Genomic DNA, 12,345 nt, shown 5'->3' on the forward strand with positions numbered 1-12,345 from the left:
GACCATGGCAACCCAAGGTCAGCTCGTGTAACCCTTGCAATTTGAGCTCCAGCTGGGTTTCATGCTGTGGCACGAAGGAAAACCCTAAAGTGTAAGAAAAATAAAGGTCAGGAGACAGCTGTTCACCAACACTGGGAACTCTCTGTGGAGCAGCAGAGGCTGACACATCTCCACCTCACCCAGGACCACCTGGTTCTTCTGTGCTGAGTGAGGTGTTACTGCAGGGCATGTTAATGCCCTGGCAGTGTGCCTCCCCCCTCTGGCACTGTGTCCATTAGCTAACTGACTGCTTTACGGAACCACAGAATGGCCGAGGTTGGCAGGGACCTCTGAAGATCTTCTGGTCCAACCCCCCTGCTGAGCAGGGTCACCTGGAGCACGTTGTGCAGGATGGCATCCAGGTGGGTTTGGGATATCTCCAGAGAAGGAGACTCCCCAGCCTCACTGGGCAGCCTGTTCCAGTGCTTTGTCACCCTCCCAGTGAAGAAGTGCCCCCTCATATCCAGCTGGAAATTGTACTCCTTTGTACTCCTTTGTACTCATGCTTCTGTCTGTGTAGCCTCACTGTACTCAGAATAAGCCTGAACCAAATGACCTGGACAATGGGACAGAGCCAATGGGTTGGGAACCCAGCTGGCACATAGTGATGACTGTTACACATGACAGAGTTGGACGCTGTCCGCCTTCAGAAGGTCCCGTGCTTGAGTGATGATAGGTGCAAGCTGTTATGTGTACAGTCTTAATTCAGTTTCATAGAATCACAGAATCACAGCATGGCTTGGGTTGGAAGGAACCTCAAAGACCAGTTTCAACCCCCCTGCCATGGGCAGGGACGCCACCCACTAGATCAGGTTGCTCAGGGTCTCATCCAACCTGGCCTTGAGCACCTCCAGGGATGGGGCATCCACAACCTCTCTGGGCAGCCTGCTCTGGTGCCTCTCCACCCTCATAGTGAAGAATTTCCTCCAAACCTCTAATCTAAATCTCCCCTATTATATCTTGCTTCAATATAAGTCTGTTCTTACACACCTCTAAGCTAAACCAGAAAATCACTGTTCTATGAAGTAAATGCTCACACAGTTACTGCTTAAATAGCTGCTCAGTTAAGTTGGTTTTAATTTTTACCTTAATTTGTGTAACTTTTTTCAATTAACTTGCATGCTCATTTCTTCTTCTTTTCACTTTTCACTCTGTGAAATAAAATAATAATAATAATAATAATAATAATAATAATAATAATAATAATAATAATAATAATAATAATAATAAAAGATTCAAGAGAAATCAAGGAACTGAATCTTACATACAAATTTATGGAGTTTTGAACTCCTGAAGTTAATTTCTTGAAACAAAGACAAATCAGTTAATGAATGTGGATTGCAGAGAGAATGAGGAGACACTGAATAGTCAATGTTGCTGTCAATTTATAAGAAAATGCATGTTATGCTAAGGGAGTTTGGTAGGATCCTGAAATTATTTTATAACAGTCCTGTGGGATTATTTACTTGCTCTGGAGTTGCTGCAGCTTCAATGAGTGCTGTTTTCAGTTTGAGGTGCTATGGTGAGCTGAAATTGTCAAGGTTCAGGAGCATGTAAAATATGACCAGATGATCTTGAAGGTCTTTCCCAACCTTAATGATTTTATGATTCTATGATATTACAAGCAGAGGTGAGACTCACCTGTAGCAGAATGGAAGAGTTGAAGAAGCTATTAATTCACCTATCATCACTACCTTTACTTTACTGATCACCAGTTCACACCAGTCCTCCACAGTGCACAGCTGAGACTTTAAGTAACTGCTGTGTGTCTACAGCCAAGAGGTACACCTCTTGTGACAGGTCTCAGTGTAAGAGAGAAGTAGAACTGAAGAGCTGAACATCCTGCATCCTCAGCTGGGTTGGGGAGGGGAGGCAGGAATGTGTCCTGCCTGTAAGTCAAGTACCAAGCAACATTAGCTTTGGTGTACTTTTTCAACTGAGTAATGTTAATGGAAATTAGTGTTAACAGAATCTGGTTGACTAGCATTGACTGAAGTTAGCAAAACATTAAATGGATTGTTGAAGATTATTACAGTCTTGCCTTTGAAGTTCTTGGCACTGTATAATGTTTCCCAGGGCTGAAACGTCAAGGATGTGAACAGCAAAATAAATCAAGGACAGCTGTGACAAAGCGAAGAAAATAAGTTCAAATAACTCCAAAGCTCCACAACTAAGATATAAAACAATGAACTGTGAGACAACATGACATCTGCTATAACACTACACATCACCAGTGTCAGACTATCAGGCACTGCATCGGGAGGATGGCATCCCAGGTGTGATTTCTTGGGAACTTGGAAACTACAATAAAATGTGTGAGAAAATTGGGCAACATATTAATGTGGTGTTTAAATGTCAAAGAAAGATGCACACAGTAGAAACTTCTGAGTGACCTTCAAAGTACAACATAGGTAGCTGTGATGATAGGATAACAGCCAGCACTGGAAAAGCTGGCACAGTGCTGAAGTTGAATACCATAACAAATTATCAGCCTGATGATAATTACACAATTCAGAATTACAGTTGCTAGGAATTACTCCACGAGAGGTACTGCTTTATTCAAGCCTCACAAAACTTAAATCAAGGATTTATTTCTTCGGTTGAAATGCCATCTGCAATATTTTAAATTAGTGTGCATGTTACATTTTTGCCCATTAAGCAACAGTTTCTCATTGTTTGAAATATCTGTCAGTGGATGCGTCCATCATGTTTCAACACAGAAGGTGGTCGTGGGTGCTGGATCTGTAGGTGTGACTGGAGACCCCTGAATGCCATTTCAGCATCTGTCATAAACTTCCTTGAGACACTGGGAGAATAACCATTTACAGTGAGTGCACGAGATCTCCTTCTTAGGAAAATAAGAAAAGCAAGCAAACAAAGAAAACCACACAAAATATAATTGTGCCATTGTATAAATCCATGGTGCACACCTATCTTGAATAAAGCATGTCTTCTGTAAGCCACTGCAGGAGATAAAGAAAAGAGCCTCCTAGTACATCAGAGGTACAGACAGGTTTTCGCAGAAAAAGAGATTAAATTGATTAGATCAGTTCAGCTTGACAAATATAGAGAAAGGAGATACAAGACATGTATAAGCAATTAAGAATGCAAATGAGAATGAATGAAAAAAAAATCTATCTATTCTGTCTCAAATGTAAGAACTGGGGAATACCACTGAAATGAACAAGTTATGGATAATAGGCAAAAAGACCTTTCTATAGAACACATCGTGGAACTTGTGGGATGTTATGAAGGTCAAAATGAGTGTGATTCACAAAAGAGTTGGACAAATTCACAAAGGCTGATTTTTGTGATGCTTGTCCCTACTAACCACGAGATTCTGTTTTTAGCTATAACTTGGGACCCTAAATAAACTCAGACCCCTTGAACCACTCTTCTCTCTCCATTGTAGTTGGTTATTGAGTTACTTTTACTCCTTTTTTTTTTTTTCATTTTTTTCCTTTTTAATTAATAAATAGCTAAAATTGCAGTGACTTGCATGTACTATGTTGTAGCATTGATTAATGTCTATTATCAACTCCCACTAAAACAGTCATAGATGGTGTCAGCCAGCAAAGCATCATGAAGCAAGAGAGAAGTCCAAGACTCTAGCGGAAAATTTCAGCCAATTAGTAGAGAAACCAGGTAGCTCATTGCTAACTCAGAGAAGCACTTTCTCATCCATCTTAACAAGCCACCAGGGAGATGCAAAACAGTTACATTCAAATTAGGAGAGAACAAACAGATGTAATCGAACCTAAATATTTGTGTAAACCACACCATGGCCTGGAGTATCTCACTGCCATAAAATTGATTCTGTGCTGGAAACACTGCAGAATAAACAGCCAAGCAGAAAGCCAGAGAGCACATGCGGAAATACCTGGGGAGTGAACACCATTGATACATTTAGAAAATCAGTTTGAGAGGTTCACTGTGCATAGCTGCAACAAGCATAAAACCCATATACCCCATGCTTACAAGACAGCTAGCGCTCACACACCTCTTTCCTTGCTATCCTATTTCTTCACCAGGCCAGCGTAGCCCTATATAATTGCAAACAAAGAGGGTCAGTCATGCCACACTGATGTCATTCATGGTAAGGTGGGGTAAACCTGGGCAGGTTGGTACCCAACCAGCATTCACAGCTTCTCCTCAGTCTCAGCCAGCTAGCAAGGACATTCATAGTTACAGAGAGCATCCTCACAGTGTAAACACCGGTGCAAGGGGTGGCAAGGTGCTGTGATTTCTGCTAACATCGGCATGAAAGAACAGGATGGATTTTTTCATGAACATATTAATTATAGAGACAGAGTTTAAATCAAGAGTACATGTCATTTACTGTGTAAGTACACCATGAAAGCCTTTTGCTTCATCTATATTTTCTGGCTAGATCTTCAGAGAACATCTGCCACTGCAAAAATTGTTGTTCAGGGTCAACTGCTTGTTGGCAAAATTAAGAGCAATCCTTTTATCGTGTACCCTTTGAATTTAATCACATAATGAACTCACCTCTAGAATTATTTGGAACAGTGTTATCACTGGTATCTAGGAGGTCAGTATACCTCTTTATTTGGCATTCATAAACAGAAAAGTTGCTGCAAGCAATAACACTTAAAGTATAATGGATAAATGGAATTAAATGTTTTTTGTTTGTTAGTTTTTTGTTTTGTTTTGTTTTAAATACTGTATAGAGTGTTTTATGGCTAAATTTCAGTCTGGAGACCCTAGTAATAGTGACATTATAAACATAATTCTCTGTCATCTGGCAAGTTATTATATTGCTTTGCTTCTTGATTAACTGCTATCTGCATAGTAGTAATCTCAGAAAGTGGCTTTTTGCACTTAACGTGTTATTAGTTTTTGTGACACTGCTAGGGCTGAGCATTACAGGTATATCCCAGCAAAATTTCTGCAGACAACAGGTCCGCTACATCTGTATGAGTCTAAAATTAAAAAGGAATATCAAATAATGTAAAAAACATAGTCAGGTGAAATACAGTGTATTATGCAAACTAATAATAAATAAATAAATCAGGAAGATGCATCCAATATTCCATTCATGGAAGAGTATGCAAGAGAAGCACATCGACACAGGAAAATAGCAGTGAAAAACGGCAGGATGGAAATTCAAAAATCAAAGGCTGAGAAGTTTGTTAACATCTTGTTTCATTACTTGGAAGCATTCTTGGAATTTAATCCAATGTAACCTTGGTTCTCATCTACCTTACAATGTTGTACGCAACATGTGGCTGTTTCATACGATAATCCCAACTCTCTAACATCACCGTCCATGTGGTCTATCTGCCTCTGATGGTCCACTGAATATGTTGGCAGTGAGCTGCAGCACCTGCTGGAGCACTCCTCATCCTCAGTGGCCTCAAGGACCATAATGGTATTTTAGCATCACCCTCATACATGTTGAATAATTAAACTTCAGGGAGTAGCCTTCCAAAAACTACCAATTCTGTCATTTTCAGCTTTCTTTCTGGAGCAGGCTATTCTCTTCCCATCCTGTGCCCCAAAATATTTAGGAGACCATCTAGTCCCTAGTCCTTGTTAGTCCCAAGCCATCTGCTTGACTGCTTGACAAGAAACTGCAAAAACCAAACAAACAAGCAAACAAAAAACCCTGCGGACATCTCTGCAATAAATATTTTATTCGCAAAATTTGAACTATCTGCATTTTTTTTCTTCTGCTGCAAAATGCTAGAGATTGTCATGGGGCTATTTTTTTTTCCATTTTAATCACTGTGCCAATGAGTAACTGGAATTTTCTTACAGCTCTGTGAGTAACGATTAGCACTGAATGTATCACAAGGGATGCCAGTGTCTTGAGATACTGAACAATTTGGCATCATGGGGTAAGCTGTAACTGGGCCAACAGAAGTAACTCTGTTTTTGTTCATCAGATGTGTTGGCCTCCCAGATCTGCAATAACTCTTGACTCAGAAAATAATTTCAGTGCCTGTAAAGTGAGGAGGGATCCTTGTCATCTCATCTTCTCCCATCTAGGTGTCGGAAGCTGTGTGACCACTTTTGGCATGGACCTTACCTAACACGACTGCATTTCCTCAGGAAATTGGTAAGTGGATAATGAGGCTGGTCTCCTCTTGAACTGCTTGAGATGAGATGCTGTGTGAGGCTTGAGCTGAGATACTGACCTTCAAGCCCTCCTTGGAGGGCTAGATGAATCTTCCCCCCAGATTGATTTGAATGACAGAATTATCAAAGGAAATAAAGAAATGTATTTCTCACCTCCTGTCTCAGCCTGGCTCTGTTGCTACTGTCTTTCTTCCAGCTTCTTCTCCTCCCTGCCTGATTCTCTTCCCCTCTTTTCTTCAAGTCCCACTTATGCTCTTACTATCCCTCCTCCCCATTCCTTTCCACACCTATTTCCTATCTTTTTTTCTTGTTTCACACCACTTTCCTAGTTGAACATAGCTTGGTGAAGTTTTTGTTCCAGGCATAACAACTACAGACTGATTTTCTGATGCTTTTTGCCTTTTTTTTTTTTTTTTTTTTTTTTTTTTTCCTGCTGAGATGTTGAGAGCAGGACAATGCTCCTACTACAGCTCAGCTTTAGCAATATTGTCAACAGGTCCTGTATTTCAATAGGCCCAAAATTTGTTCTTATGAGAAAACCTTGGCATGGTTCTGCTTCACCACAGCTGTGTCTGTTTGTTCTCCTTCCACCAGTTCCTTTGGTACTGTTTCCCTGATGCAGAGCTGCAGCAAAACTTTTTCTTTGTAAACGTTTCTGGTGCTCTGTAGCACCTTAAGTGCCTTCTTTTTAATGCAATAAAGGACTGGTCATATCTGGTCATTTTGAAATATCTCAGTACAATGCAGTACCTGATTTATTTTAGAGGCATGCTCTAGTGAGTTTATCTCATTGCGTCAGCACTCCAAGAGATCAGTAAATACTTTGAGAACACAGGACAAACACTTACTTGCAAGGCACAATTGCAAAAGAATATTAACTTATCTAGTATTTTACTGGCTTTAGTTTTTTTTATTTTGACTACATTGGGTAGTTATTTCTCTCCAGTTCACCCTGGAAAGAAATAAATGATGGAGTCAAGGGCATTTGTGTTTGCAATCCTATGCAAATATTGTATTGTCTAAAGATTTTTCCCTTTTACAATTGCTATTAGCTTCATGTAACAGTCCTTTTCCTTTGTCGAGCATCAATTCACGATTACTTGGGTGGCATTTTCGCAGTTAATTTCCTGAAAGGACCACTGGGTGGCAGAGTGATTATACACATACCTACTGGAAACGGTTTATTTCGCAGACATCGAGAGAACAGATTTAGGCCTGCCAGAATAGCTGCTGGTGGTGACCAGCCCACAAGAGGCGAGGGCCACCACGGTTTTGTAGCGTTTTGGACATCTTGTGGTGGTGGTGGCATGAGGGCAGTGTGCTGTGCCTGTGCCTGAGGCCCACCAACCCGAGGAAGAGCTTCACTGGCGGACGCTCCCCAGCACCAGGCTGTCTGCGTGCTGCACAGCCTTACCTAACGGCAGGATGTGATGTGGTTAACGATGGAGACGGCGCTGAAACCTCTGCTCTGTGGAGTACTGCTCGACAAAGAGTGCTTGTCTTTATTAAATGCCTCACCACTCCGAGGGGGGTAGGAGCCTACCTCGTAGCAGCAGCTGTTTGGCAGCCCATCGGCCTGTCTGCATCTGTCCCAGCCACCAGAAAAATACCTCTACAGATGGGTGCACGCCGCCTGCTTGCAGCCACCACCTCCCCTAATCCCTGCAGTGCTCTCCCTCAGGCAGGGAGGAGCCAGGCTGCCTACAGCAGCGTGTGCTCCATCATGGGCACCCCGGGGATGGCAACAGTTAGCCAACAGCAACTGGGGCTGAGAAACAGAAAAAGGTAGAAAAGGTCTAGTAAGGAGCAATGTCGTAGACTGGATCTCAGCCCTTAGGTGTTGCCTCTCAAGGGAGAAAAAAACAAAGTGCCTGGGTTCAAGGGTGGTTACAGTGCAGAGTCAAACTGTCAGTTCAGGCCACGGTGGTTTAGGCAAACCTTATTGATCTTGCAGCCAGATATCAGAGCACACCAGCACAGATATAGCTGGGAGACAGCTTAAGAAGGTGTCTCTTACCATTTAGCTAGTAGGTGTTGTCTTCATGCCTGGGATGTGGTTTAGAAACAAGCTTCTTCTCAGCTGTTAGGCGCACTTGCCAGCTGAGTCACACCCCCAGCCCGTGCAATAACCTGGATACTGAAAAAGTTTTGTACTACAGCCTGGGCTACACATGTGACATAGGCAAAGTGCAGGCTGAATGAGTTCACAATTACTGTCAGATAAATGCAGAATAAAATAAGAGAGAGCAAAACAAAAACAATACAAGAACTAAAGGAAATGCATATGAAATCTTCAAAGATTTTAGATTTCCACCAGTTTTACGGGTGCTTTTTGACAGGGGAATATTCTGAAAATTAGAAAATTAGCTGAAAATTAGAAATTGTTACAAAACTACTAAACATGCAAAATAAGAGAAAATGGAAACAATTCCAGGTCTAACAGATACATAGAAGGACTCTAGTGTAAAAAAAAAAAAAAAAAAAAAAACAAACAAATGGCATCACTGAGAGTGTAGAAAACAACTACACATTGGGTAACAAAAAAAAAAGCTAGTTTAGCAAAGTGTATTATCAACAGAGTTATCGAGTCTGCAGGCCTGACATAGATTTCTCTCTTTCTTTCTTTCCTTTTCTCAAAGCTGTTCATTTGCATAAAATATTTCTCTGTTGACAGGAGCAAGCACTAGAATGTGCATCCATCTCATGGCAGTGTTTTAGCCATCAGCCTGCACTGGGGTCTCACTGTCTTTGGCCCAGTCAGTACTTGCACATTTAACACAAAATTAAAAAACTGAGCAAGGACAGGCTTGGAAAACCCCTTACAGATCATCTCTGCATATCTCAGGATCAGAATGCCTTTTTCTGTGCACTTCAGCTTGTTATTATAACAATTGCACAGTCAGTGACACATGAAATGTAAGAATCTGAACAGATACAAGCCTCACTCTAGTGCGGAAATGTTAGATGGATTGTGATACAACCCTCCTGTTATCTCACCATGGTGGATTTTGCAGGAACTTGGATGTTATATTAGAAAAAGAGAAGTTTACAACATGCCTTTTTTTTTTTTTTTTTTTTTTTCCTGAAAACTTACTAACTTTTCCTGTGGTTTATCACAAGACTAAAATTAGCTTGGCCAGATGCATTCAGCCCTTTGAATCACACAAGCACTGATTCTTCTGACCAGTTTCTAGCAGACAAGTTAAATTGTTCGAACTTGGAGCAGCAAATGAACAGCACTGAATGTAATCTATGCACTGCCAAGAATGGGAAATACTATTGTACGTACCATGAAAAGAGGAGGGCAGGCTGGACAATACCTGGTAGTTCCTCTGGTTTCCCTTGCCAGGCCCCTGGTACTAAGGAAGTTAACCAATTGAAACACAAAGACAAGTGACTTCTCTTTGCAAATAAGCATGGGAATATAGAAAAAAGCCCCCACACTCATTTTCCAGGAGTGTTGCAAGAGCTACTTAATTAAAAGGTCTACTTAAAGGGCAAAACCCGATTTTGTACGTCTTCCTCAGTAAGAGAAGAACCAAGTATTTTTCAATTTGAGGTTTACATAATGCTGGCTCTTACACAAAAGATGTCAGGAAGAAAAAAACAACAAACTGTAAACCAATCAAACAGCTCACCTGCTAATGCCTTTTCTCCTTGAAATGGTTTAGTATCTTTTGCATGAGATAATCAATGCCTTAATGATTTGTCTGTTATTTTCCTGTTTCAAAAGCTCTACTCATCCCAGCAAGGAAAAGACAAACAATCTTATGCAAACAATGCTAGAGCAGGCATAAGAAGTGTGTATATGAATATTGGTAAATTTTTAATGTGAAGGTCTCGCTTTAAATTAAACTTGCAGAAAAATAATTAGTGGGACTAAAGAATTAGTTTATCGAATCTCAGATTAATTTATCAGGTCAAAAGTTAGGTCACAGATGCAATATTCTTTAAACAGTGTTCTGTATGCAATATTCTTATTTCGCTCTGTAAACATTTATGTTTCACCATTTGTACATTTACTCAATGAGATAAGAAAGTTGATACAAATGACTAGGATACTTTCTAAAATCAGGACTCGGATACAAAGTCCCTGTTCTACATCGTGTCCTGCAGAAAGCCATCATCTCCTTGTGCAGCCTAGGACCGTGCTGCCTTCCAGAGAGCCTCACGTCACTGGAAGACACCTGAGTTTCCCCTGATGTGTGTGGTGCCTACTCTCCACCAGACCTATGCAGGTCTTGTTACCCTTGATATTGTGGAGGGTGACTTTTAAAATGTCCCAGGGCTCCAGCTCAAAGCTTTGCCATGCTCCTGGGTGAGGAACGCCTCAATGTTAGCTTGCTACCTTAACATCACTTAATTCCAGCCGTGCTGAGGTAAAATTCAAGTATGCATTCATATCTAAAATAAACAGCAACTCCTGAAATTGTTCCCATGTTTATTAAGAAAATAAAACATAAAAATCAACCTGGTTCCCGGAGGTTCCCTCAGAGGGATGTCTCTTTCCCCTGCTCAGCACCTTTGCTGCCAGGATGTCAGACTCAGTGCATGCTGTTGTTTGGTGGCCATTCTGTCCTGGGAGGGAGGCTCGAGACAGTTTAATCTTTTGCTAATCTTATGTTTCTATAGCAGTCTGTACACTAAGAACATACAAGCTACAAACACACAAATGGGTTATTTTATGTAGCTTATTACTGGCCCTTGACTGAACCATGACTCTTTGGGTTTATGTTAGTCAGCCGTTTTGGAGTGACATCAGATTTGGGGTGACTGATGCCTAATCCCTTATTCTTAAGCAGACTGTAGCTGTAAGAAGTCTCAGTGTGAACATGTGGAACAAATTACGAAGGGGACATCAGCGCGCAAAGGCAAATGTGGTAGTGTATAACCATTAAATAATTCAGTACAGGAAATTGCACTGACCTGCAAGAATAATCCGAAATGCAAGGAGAGATACACATTTCAGGCTGCAGTTCCACACGCACCCTGAATCAAGCTGGTAGCTTGTCACTGCCTAAGGTCAGATCCTTCCGCTTCTTCCTCTCCTTCTTCCTCCTCTTTTGTTCCTGCTCCCAGCAGCCCAGGCCTACCCTGTCCGTGTGTCACCTCCAGCACTCTTGGGATCCCACAGCACAGCTCTGCTCGCTAGCTCAGAAGGAGCAATCCACTTTCTGTGACTTTGCTGCCTGTTTAGTGAATTGAACTGCAGCAGAGGTCCTAAAAGTGTGAAAATTAGCCAAAGGCACCAGGCAAGGATGAGCAGGCAGAGCAGAGCAGGTGGCATTTCCCCCTTTTAGAGGTGGAGAACGGCTCAATCAGCCAAACCCAGCTGATGGAGCCGAGGGCATACATAGAAATGGTCTGCAATGTACAATAGCATTCTCTTGAAATTTCTTCGCCTCAGTCATGTGATCAAGTGCTTGATAAAAATTACTCTGCAAATTCTTTTTCTTAAAGATAAGGTCAGATGAGATGGTTGTTTCAATTCCCTTTTGTTTCCAGCTCTGTGAATGTGTACTTTATATGTTTTAGATTGAGCAGAGTTAGGGAGAATTTGCAAGTATTCAGATTAAACTGATGTCTTCTGAAGTCACAGGAGGCAAGTTCAAGCTGTAGTGCTTAAAACCCCAAGGTGTCCTTCCTCCCTGGCCCATCCCACAGATGACACAAAGGCAGATTCAGGTTTGCTCCCTTTGCCATCCACAGATCACTGGGGTCTTTCAGAGATGATAACACATTCACTGAAATGACAACACGGGGTTGAACCAAAGGTCCATCTGGTCCAGTGCTCATCTCACAGGTGGCTTTAGCAGTTGTTAGGGAACAGCAGAAAAAGCATACATGAAACTTTGCCTAGCTTTCAATTATTTTTAGCACAGAGAATTTCCTGAGCTGGATGTGGCTGCTGTCTGCTTACTAACCCTCTGTACATTTCTTTTCCAAGTACTTGTCCATTTTTTCCTTGACTCCAAGTCTGTTCTTGTATACCCGGAGCCTCCTTTGCTAATAAATGCTACCAGTCTCCTGGGGGCTGCGCATAGAGCCACCTCCTCCTCTTTGTTTCCAGCCTGATTTGTACCAGGTCCATTTGGTTCCCTCCTAATTTTTGGTTCTGAAACTGTAGTCATGGTCTTGAAATGATAACAGTAATGCGAACACATGCAATTTTTCCACGCACACGCAGTGTGTGAAGGCGTGCAG

General features: G+C 41.6%; 1 protein-coding gene across 1 annotated transcript in view; it reads left to right on the forward strand.

The window, feature by feature from the left end:
• Positions 1–6,058: 6,058 nt before the first annotated feature.
• The window catches only part of DEPTOR (DEP domain containing MTOR interacting protein), an 82,420-nt gene continuing 76,133 nt past the window's right edge, over positions 6,059–12,345 (forward strand). The window contains exon 1 of the mRNA XM_032183299.1: positions 6,059–6,121. The gene's annotated coding sequence lies outside the window, so the exon portion shown is untranslated. The remainder of the gene's footprint in view (positions 6,122–12,345) is intronic.

Source organism: Aythya fuligula, chromosome 2, assembly GCF_009819795.1.
Source record: "Aythya fuligula isolate bAytFul2 chromosome 2, bAytFul2.pri, whole genome shotgun sequence".
Classification (NCBI taxonomy): domain Eukaryota; kingdom Metazoa; phylum Chordata; class Aves; order Anseriformes; family Anatidae; genus Aythya; species Aythya fuligula.